Source organism: Castor canadensis, chromosome 7 (assembly GCF_047511655.1).
Source record: "Castor canadensis chromosome 7, mCasCan1.hap1v2, whole genome shotgun sequence".
NCBI classification, from domain to species: domain Eukaryota; kingdom Metazoa; phylum Chordata; class Mammalia; order Rodentia; family Castoridae; genus Castor; species Castor canadensis.
This window is the reverse complement of record NC_133392.1, coordinates 146,258,282-146,267,015: the sequence shown is the minus strand read 5'-3', so window position 1 is coordinate 146,267,015 and position 8,734 is coordinate 146,258,282.

Genomic DNA, 8,734 nt, shown 5'->3' with positions numbered 1-8,734 from the left:
GGTGATGACGGTTCTTGTGGGGGAAAAGGGCTTGGGAGAGTCACGCAATTTGTCCATTTGGAGACCAAAAGCTGTTTCTCTCCAATTCCCTCTGGGAAGGGGGCCTGGCCAGACCCAAGAAACACTTCCAGGAAAACAAATGTGAAGGGGAGAGACAGGGATTGCCCTCCTCTCCTGTCTTTCGGCCACTCTCGGAGCCTCACTCAACAGCCAAGCACCAGGAGGAACCACTCTGGGAAAATCCATTTCAGCTGCCACTGGGCGAACAGAAGTTTTCTGTCTTTGGGGAACCTTTTAGGAGCTCTAATAAGAGACCATTTCTGCTGTCGGCTCATGGGGCTGAAAAGGGGCTGTTGTCCTCCTGGGTCACAGAGCCCAGTGTAATGCCAACAGGCCAGCCTTCCTGAGGATGACTGCCCAGGTCCACAGCTCTGCGTGGCCCCAACCAGCCCGGGCACCTGCTCCCTCCGGCCTCACCTCGAAGATGATGCTACAGTGACTGTCATCAGCTACGACTGCCACTGAGAAGGGTTGATCTTGCATCTGGGTTTGTTTACAGCGATTCGTGAACTCGGGAGTATTTTGGTGAGGGGTGGTTTTGGTCTGGGAGGTTTGTTTGTTGGGGTTTTTTTTGTTTTTTTTTGTTTTTTTTTTTTAAGACAATGAAGTGACACTTTGACATTTCCTACCTTTTGAGGACTTGATCCTTCTCCAGGAAGAAGGTGCTTACTGCTTACTGACTTAGGCAATACACCAAGGGCGAGATTTTATATGCACATTTCTGGATTTTTTTATATAAGGCTTTCATTGACACCCATCCTTCCTCCCACCTGTCACCAGGCCTCATCAAAGCCAACTGCCATGGAGCCATGTGGGCCATTCAGAGACTTGAGTGAGACCGGAGCGGGTGGAGAGGAGGGAAGGCGCCAAGGTGGAGGAGCACCCTGCTCGGGACTGCTTTTGAAAGCAGCAGGTTGGGGTGGAAGTGAGCTCTGAGGCTGGAAGTCCTTGCCCCTTCCCCTCTCCTCCTGCCCCACTCTTTCTAGTACTTCCCAGGCAAACAGTCCCCTTCAAGGTTCCTGACTGTCCTCAGATGGCCAAACCCAGTTACACCTTTGGGAGCCTGAGCCAGGCGGCATGGGAGAGCAGGACCCTGATCATTCACTGTGATACCCCAACCCTCCAGAGGGTGCCCTGGGAGAAACAGGCAGATGCACTCCTCCTTCCCCAGGGAGAAAAAGTGTGACTCTCTCCCACCTCCTTCCCTCTACCAGGCCTTTGCCCAGGTCCAAAGGTCTTGGCCACAGGCAGCCTGTCGGCCAAGAGATCTGGCCACAGGCCCTCCTGTGCACAAAAGCAGACACCCAAGTGGAACAATCAGTTAGTGAATTGAATGAAAATAAATGCTTTAGTTATAAAACAACCCCTGTTCTCTGTAAGTTCCACAAAGAGACCCTGGTACCCTTCCTTGGTATCTGCCAAGTGACTATAATGCTCTTCCAGGACACCCTTCCTCCCTCAGGACTCTAGAAGGTCCAGGGCTGAGAAAACACATGGAGGACATATAAGCCCCTTGTGGCCTTTTCTGGCTCTGGCTCATGAAAAGCACAGGTAGCAAGGGACAGCATTGCAGGTAGCCCAGAACTTGCCCTGGGAGCCAGGGTGAGCCACAGCAGGCCCATCAGGAGGAATGGGGGTGGGGATGTACAGGGTGTGCTCAGCATGCCCGGGCCAGGGGCCAGGGGCCAGAGGTTCTGGACGTCGGGTGAGCTGTGATCGGGGTTAACTATAATAGTGGGATGTGAGGATCCCGGAGTAACCACGAAGCCACAGGTATGATCACCAGGCCAACACTCATGTGCCCATGGGCTCTTGGTCCTCCTAAGATCTGAGTTCTCTGTGTAGCAGGAAGTAGATGTGCTCTGGATATAAAGTCTGGCTGAAGAGAGAGCACCAGGGATGCTCCTCTGAGGACTGTCCTCTTTGTCCATGGAGCTTCTTTGAGGAGTCTGCCCAGTGGGAAAGATGGAGGCCACAGGCCACCAACTAAAGACACCACAGTCAGAGCACAGACCAGCCTGTCGTCTGTCACTCACCTGTCCTCAGAGCCTGAGATGCAAAGGAGAGGAAGGGATTAGAGATAAGACTGGGCCCCTGGTGGGACCACAGAACAAGCCACAGGGAAAGCATTGGCTGGTTTCCCACAAATTGGCTGGCAGTGGCCCTGTGGCCAGCCCCTTGTGCCCCAGAGATGCCCAGCACGGGTGGCAGCTGTCCCAGCACTCAGGTCACCTTCTGGCAGGAGCTGCCCTGATGCTCTTTAGATTAACTCTGCCTTCTCAACCCACCCCCTCCTAACTGCTCCGGGGCCCCACCAGGGCCTGGCAGTCAGTGCTTCCGTCAGATGGCTTCCTGTCCTAAGCTGGTAGGCTGGCTTCTACCCATTCAGAGTACAGGTGCTACCCAGACCCTCTGTTTCCTCTTCAGGGTATCAGACAGACATCACTGTGACTGTCCCAGGGTGCAGGCACTGCTCACTTCTCAATGCTGGGCAGTCCCAACCCCCTCGGCAGGGAGTGGCAGGCCATGTTGCCAAGGACCTTCCACTTAAGCAGCCAACTTGCCTGGGCACACAGCTTGGAGCTGCCTGCTGCCTAGTTACTAATCCTTTCCTGGCTCATCCTCTCCGAGTGCCAGACCCCACCTGCCCAGCAGTGTGAAAAGAGCTTCCACTTCTCAGCACACACTTGGTTCTTGAGGAAAGGAAGCTGCCTTGTGAAGTGGGGGATGGGGAGGGGTTGGGCAGGGCACCATGGAAATGGAGCCAGCTGCTCTGGGAGGGTGTGCCTGGCAGAGCTGCCCAGGGCCAGGCTGAGTAAAAGAGCTGTGCCTCCCACCCCGCCCCTCCTCCAGAAGCCCCCCAAATGGGCCACTGGTGGTGATCACCAGCAGGCCTTTTCCTGGGGATAATATTCAAAATATCTATCACCTTGAAAGGCATGGGTAGACCAATCAGAATAGATGATGGCCTTCCTGCTGGACCCAAAGCCAAGGCAGGAGCTGGGGTGGCAGGGACTGTGAAGGACACTTAGGAGACTCAGGGCAGGGGCTGTGTACTAACCAGCAGCTCCTCTGCTCATATGGCATCAGCCCGACTTTCCCCTTAATTTCTAATTGGGCCCACCCTATCACCATCTGGGGGATCTCTCTCACCCCCCTTGTGGGCAGTGGCTAGCCTCACATCCCTCACCAATTAGTTCATCCCCAGAAAGCTGGACACTCCCTCCCTGCCTGGCTCATTGCCACGCCTCAGGGTGTGCCCTTAATGGCAGGAAAGACTCAGGCCCCAGACCACCACCTCCCCATTGCCACTCCTGGCTCTCTTTGGTAACCAAGATGGTACCTGAGGCTGGACAACTCTTGTCAGGGAGAGTGGTGTCAATACATCCAGACAGGATGGTTCATGAAGCATCCTCACCCCGGACAGCAGCATGATCTTGTCATTAACTGCAGATGTGCATCCCGCCAGACACTGTCCCTCACTGGGCCTCAGTTCCCCATTTGTAAAAGCAGAACACTGGGCTGGGCGAGCCAGGCCTGGAAAACATGTTATCCACCTCAGGCTGGTGACAAGGGACCATTTCCCTACCATAATTAAGACAGAAACTGAGACTCAAAGGGGTGCTAGTTTGCTTAGGACCACACGTCCCAGGAAGGGGCAGAGCAAGGCCAGTGCCCACTTTGGCATGCTCAGTTAGATGGCAGAAAGCCATCTCTGCTGCTCCCTAATAAGAGAAGGAAAAGCAAGATGGACGGGGACTATCAGGGAGGGCTTCCTGGGGGAGGCTGCCTTGAAAACAACAGAGGTCAAGAGAAAGGCCATCCACGATTCAGCAGCCTGTGTGGTCCAATGCAGTAGGAATGTGCATCTAAGTGGAGTAGTCTAAGTGTCTGGAGGGTTGTTGATTAAAGGGAGGTCAAGACAGTTTGGGCTTGTTATATGACAGGCCAGCCACAGAAGCTCTTGAGCAAGAGTGGCAAGGTGAGCATCAGGTTCTAGGAAGTGGCAGGCAGAATGCCTCCTGACTGCCCCTCCCAGGAGGAAGAGCCCCTGGCACAACCCCTATGATGCTGGGAGAGCAAGGGCCTGCTGTTTCCTTTCCATCCAAAGAGTCACTTCTGCTGCTTGGAACAGCAGAGTAGAATTTTGTGCTACCTGGTTTTTAATTCGGCTGTGTTCACCACATGTCCTCCAGACCTTTCTGAGGGGTGCCAGGGGCGAGGCAAGGAGAGATGCCAGGCCCTGAGATAGCCAGCCCTGGGAGTTGTGTTGGTTGTATAGGTGGCCGTAAAACACTGCTCAGAAAGTCCATCTTTGCCCCATCGCCCTGGCCTTGGACAGATCACCCCAACTTGTTGGGAGGGACCTGGAATCCCTCCCTTTTCAATAGGGCGCTAGTTATCCTGGGAGACCCGCAGGGGAGTTTGAGGAGCCCAGTGTGTCGTGTGTGCTACACATGAATGTGCACACACCTGCCAGCCTTGACCTAGACACCAGCAAGTGGCTCTTGCCATAGAACAGTACAGAGAACAGCCTTGACATCAGTCAGTTTCCCGCTCAGGGAAACCAAGGTTGGAGTATTGGCCACAGGAAGGGACTTGGCTTTTCTCTCCTAACATGGAAAGAGAATGGGCTCAGGGCCTCCCCAGGAGGCTGGTCTTGGGAGGCCAAAGCCATGGGGATTGCAATATTATTTCACCGTTTGCCGAATGCCAGGTGCCAAAGTATTTATCCTCCACCTTTACAAGTGGTGACTCCCGCCGATTCCAGCCAAGCCTCTACCTGCAGTCCTCCTTCCTCCCCCCTTCTCCCCCCGCCCCAGCCAGGATTTCTGGAAAAGTTTACCATCGCCCATCTGGACCAGCATCCCCTGGGCTACTTATGCTTAACTTGAGACTCCCAGGCTCTGCCCTGACCCCTAAGTCAGAACCCCTGAAGTCAGGCCCAGGAGCTTCTGTTTTGACACCTGGCAGTGGATCCCTCCAGATCCTAAAATTCTCATGACAAACTTCGCCGACATGGGCAGAGAGAAGATCTGGGATTAGGAAGAACCCGGTCACCATCGGATAAAATGCCCAAACTCAGACATAAATCTTCATCTATGAAGATCTAACCTTAAGGTAGAGGGGGCAGGGCTGCCCTCAGGAATGTGTTCAGACCGAGCTAAGATTTCAGGAAAATTAGAAAGATCCCCCAGACCTAGAGTCCATCAGAATTTAGCTTCACAGCAGGAAGGCTGCCTCAGGAAAGCTGATCTAGCAAGAAGCAGGAATTTAATACTTCAGAGAGGCCACCCTGTGGACACCCTCCTAGACCCCCACACTGTGGTCCAGGCCTGCTCACTCAACACCTGGACAGGTAGGCCAGGCAAAAGCAGGGTGTGGCTTTCAGCTGGACCTGGAGCTCAGATTCCCTCCCTACTCAACCCTGCTCCCTTACTACCATGGCTTTCCCTGGAGGAGGCAGACAGCGCAAAGGCCTGTGGCTCCTTGCTCCTTGGGGTCTGACAGCCCCTGTTGGAAGAGGGGGCTCTGAGCACTGGCAGGAAGAGGTCAGGAAACATCTTGGAGGGGTCAGAGCCAGGACCACATGTACTTTGCAGCCCCGCTGAGCCTAACTAAGAAAAGAATTCTAATATTCCATGGGTGAAAGGTTCTAAGATTGCAAAAACCCCATATTCTAAGACTCCAGTGGAAGGATTCCATGTTTTTAAGATCCCATCTCATGATGATTCTATGCTGCTACTCTTAAAATTTCAAGTTTTATTGTTTATCAACAGTTCCCAAACCCAAGGGCCCTAGCAGTAAAGAAGCACAAAGAGAGAAAAGAGAGAGAGAGCGAGAGAGAAGGGATGGAGAGAGACAGCTAAAAGCAAATACTAGTAACAGTTCTGTCCTTGGAATTTGAGTTAGACATGGACCTTGGACCTTATTTGGAGTGTGAATTGGAATTCTTTCCTGGCAGAGAGGCAGAGTGGCCCACACCAGGCCCTCACATGGATAAGGGGCACAACTACCCCAAGCAGCCGCTGAGCAAAGCCCCATGCAGGTCACAGTGCTCACTGGCTGGGAGTAGTACCTCTCACTCCAGACAGGAAGCTGGAGGGCAAGGGTCTGCCTTGGGAGACCCTCTCCTGGGAACATTCCCCCAAGGTGACCACATTTCCTGTAAGGGTCTTGCTGCAACCCCCTAAGCCAGTTGCCTTCCCCTGACACTCGGAACACAAGTTCCCTGGTCACTCAGCACCTGCCCTGCTCCAGGGACCCTTCCACCCCTTGCAGTTTTACCCACTGTCCACCAGAGCAGGAACCAGCCCAGGGAGAGGCTATGGATGGCCCAGAGCTCAGTAATGAACCTTGCTGTTCTCTCTTGGTGGCACCACCTAGAGCCTCTGAAGCTGACCCAGGGTGGGCCTGGCGGGGTCACAGCCAGCTTCTTTGGACCTCAAAGAAGAGCAATGACTGGCTGATCAAATCGTAGCTGCTATTTCTTGAGTGCCAACAATGTGCAAGGCTCTTTGCTTCACGTCTATGTGCAGTGTCTTGCTAAGCCCTCACGCAACTCTGGGAGACAGATGAAATTATGACACACTCCACAGACTAGGAAACTCAGAGACATGACATTCTGGCTGCCCCAAGTCACACAGCCAACAAGTGTCTCTGACCCCAACACCCCACCCCCCTTTATCACTATGCTATGCTGCTACCAGTGGTCCCATAAACTCTTCACCACCATCAGATCCTTTGCCAGTCAGATCCCAAATCCCTGTGATGACCTCTCTGGATGCCCCCTCCCGGAGCCGTGGTGAGAGCCATGGTGGAGAGGACACCTAGGCTCCTCCCTAGGTGCCCTCAGCCTGAGCTATGCAGGCCAGAGCTCTCAACCAAGGGGCCAGGCTGTCTGGCAGGATTTCACAGAACCCTGTTTCCTCTGGTCACAAGCATGGGGTTTCCTGATAATGTTGGGGAATCAGGGAGCAATGTGGCTGGGATTCTGATGGCCATGGGTCCCACTGGGCTCCTTTCAGACCCCACTGCTGTGACCAAGGAAGTCTCACCAGCTGCATCCAATAGCAACCCTGACCCTGTTACTCCAAGGCCTTTGTAGGAGGTTTTTAGCAGAACCTTTTTTTCCAAAATAAATGTGAATTGTAAAAATTAACACTTGGACTCTGTACTTTGCTTTCTCTGAGATTGCCCAGGGAACAATGGGAGCTCCCAGAAGTCCTGAGTGGGGTTCTAACCCTTGACTAGGAGTTCCCCTGGGCTAGGGCTGGGACCGGAGTGGGGGATTTGTCCCAGGCTAGGGTAGAGGTGAAACTGGACCTAAGTCCTACTCTAAGAACACTCGTTCATATTGCAAAAAGTTGTAGCTCTGCTGTCAGAGACTTCAAAGTTTGTATCCCAACTCTGCCCTTTATGTGCTGTGTGCCCTTGGAGAGGTCACATGGTGTGTGTGTGCTAAGCTTCACTTTCACATCTGCAAAATGGGAGCAAAAATAGCTAACTCCTAGCATGCGGGTGAGGAATAGTGAGGTGAGCTTGACTTAGCACGCAGGCGGCAGGGCCTGTGTGTCATACACACTGCTGAGTTCATAACCAGGACAATGTCTAACTCATGCTGACACTCAACCGATACCTGTCACATAGATGTCAGCTGACATTTGGTCAAAAGAAAAAGGATGGTTGTGGGGGGTTCTGTGTTCAAATGCAGATGATAGATTCTGGGCTGAGGCAAGGTAGTCAGATTTCTTTAGTGCAGAGCCAAAAGTACAATGAGACTGTCCTATCAGGAGAATTCTTAATACAGCCTTCCCACTTTGGAGGAGCATATGGTGGGACCAACACGGGAAACACACTGGGAGCAAACCACCCCACCAGCCCGTGGATGCTGCTCTGAGGGTTACAGGTGAAGCTGGGTTGAGGTTGGAGTTGGGGCTGGAGAGCATAATGGAGAAGAGGCCAGCAAGGAGTGGGTCTCAGAGGCTGATCTCTGTCTCACTCACTCATTCAACAATCCTTACTGCATCAGACGCATGGGGGAACAGAAGTGACGCCTGTCCTGGAGAGCTTCTCAAGGCAACGTCGCCGCACAGAGTGCCAGATACTGGACTGGTGCAGAAGTCGCCCCTTCATCTCAGGGGATATACATGTGCCAAGAGCCCAGGGGATGCCTGAAACCATGGTCAGTAACACATATGACACTGTGTGTTCCTATCCATCCTGCCGTGTTGCCACGTCTTTTCACATTTTATGCGCTGGTACCTCCTTCACACCATCCATTCGTGAGAGCAGAGCCCTCAGCACTGAATCACCTCTTACTAGTTCCCACCTCCTACCACGGGAATTTGGGTATGACATCTCCAACACATGAACATTGGGGAATACCTTCAAGCAACAGAAGTAGGAATGAAATCTTGAAAAAAAAATCGTGGGAAAAGGCTTTGGGGGTCCTGAAAGGGGGTTGCAACTTTAAAATGGAATGGCTGGACAAAGGGACACAACATCTAGGATCCATTAGTATGAAGATGGAGAATGGCCAAGTTCATCATTGGTGATGGAATGTGTCAGCATAATCACATCTGGGGAGTGCAGAAGCCCTTGTGCAAAGGGCAGGAGGAGATGTTCTGCCTCCTGGTCTTGTTGGTGGCTGCCCAGGGATTGGCACTTGCAA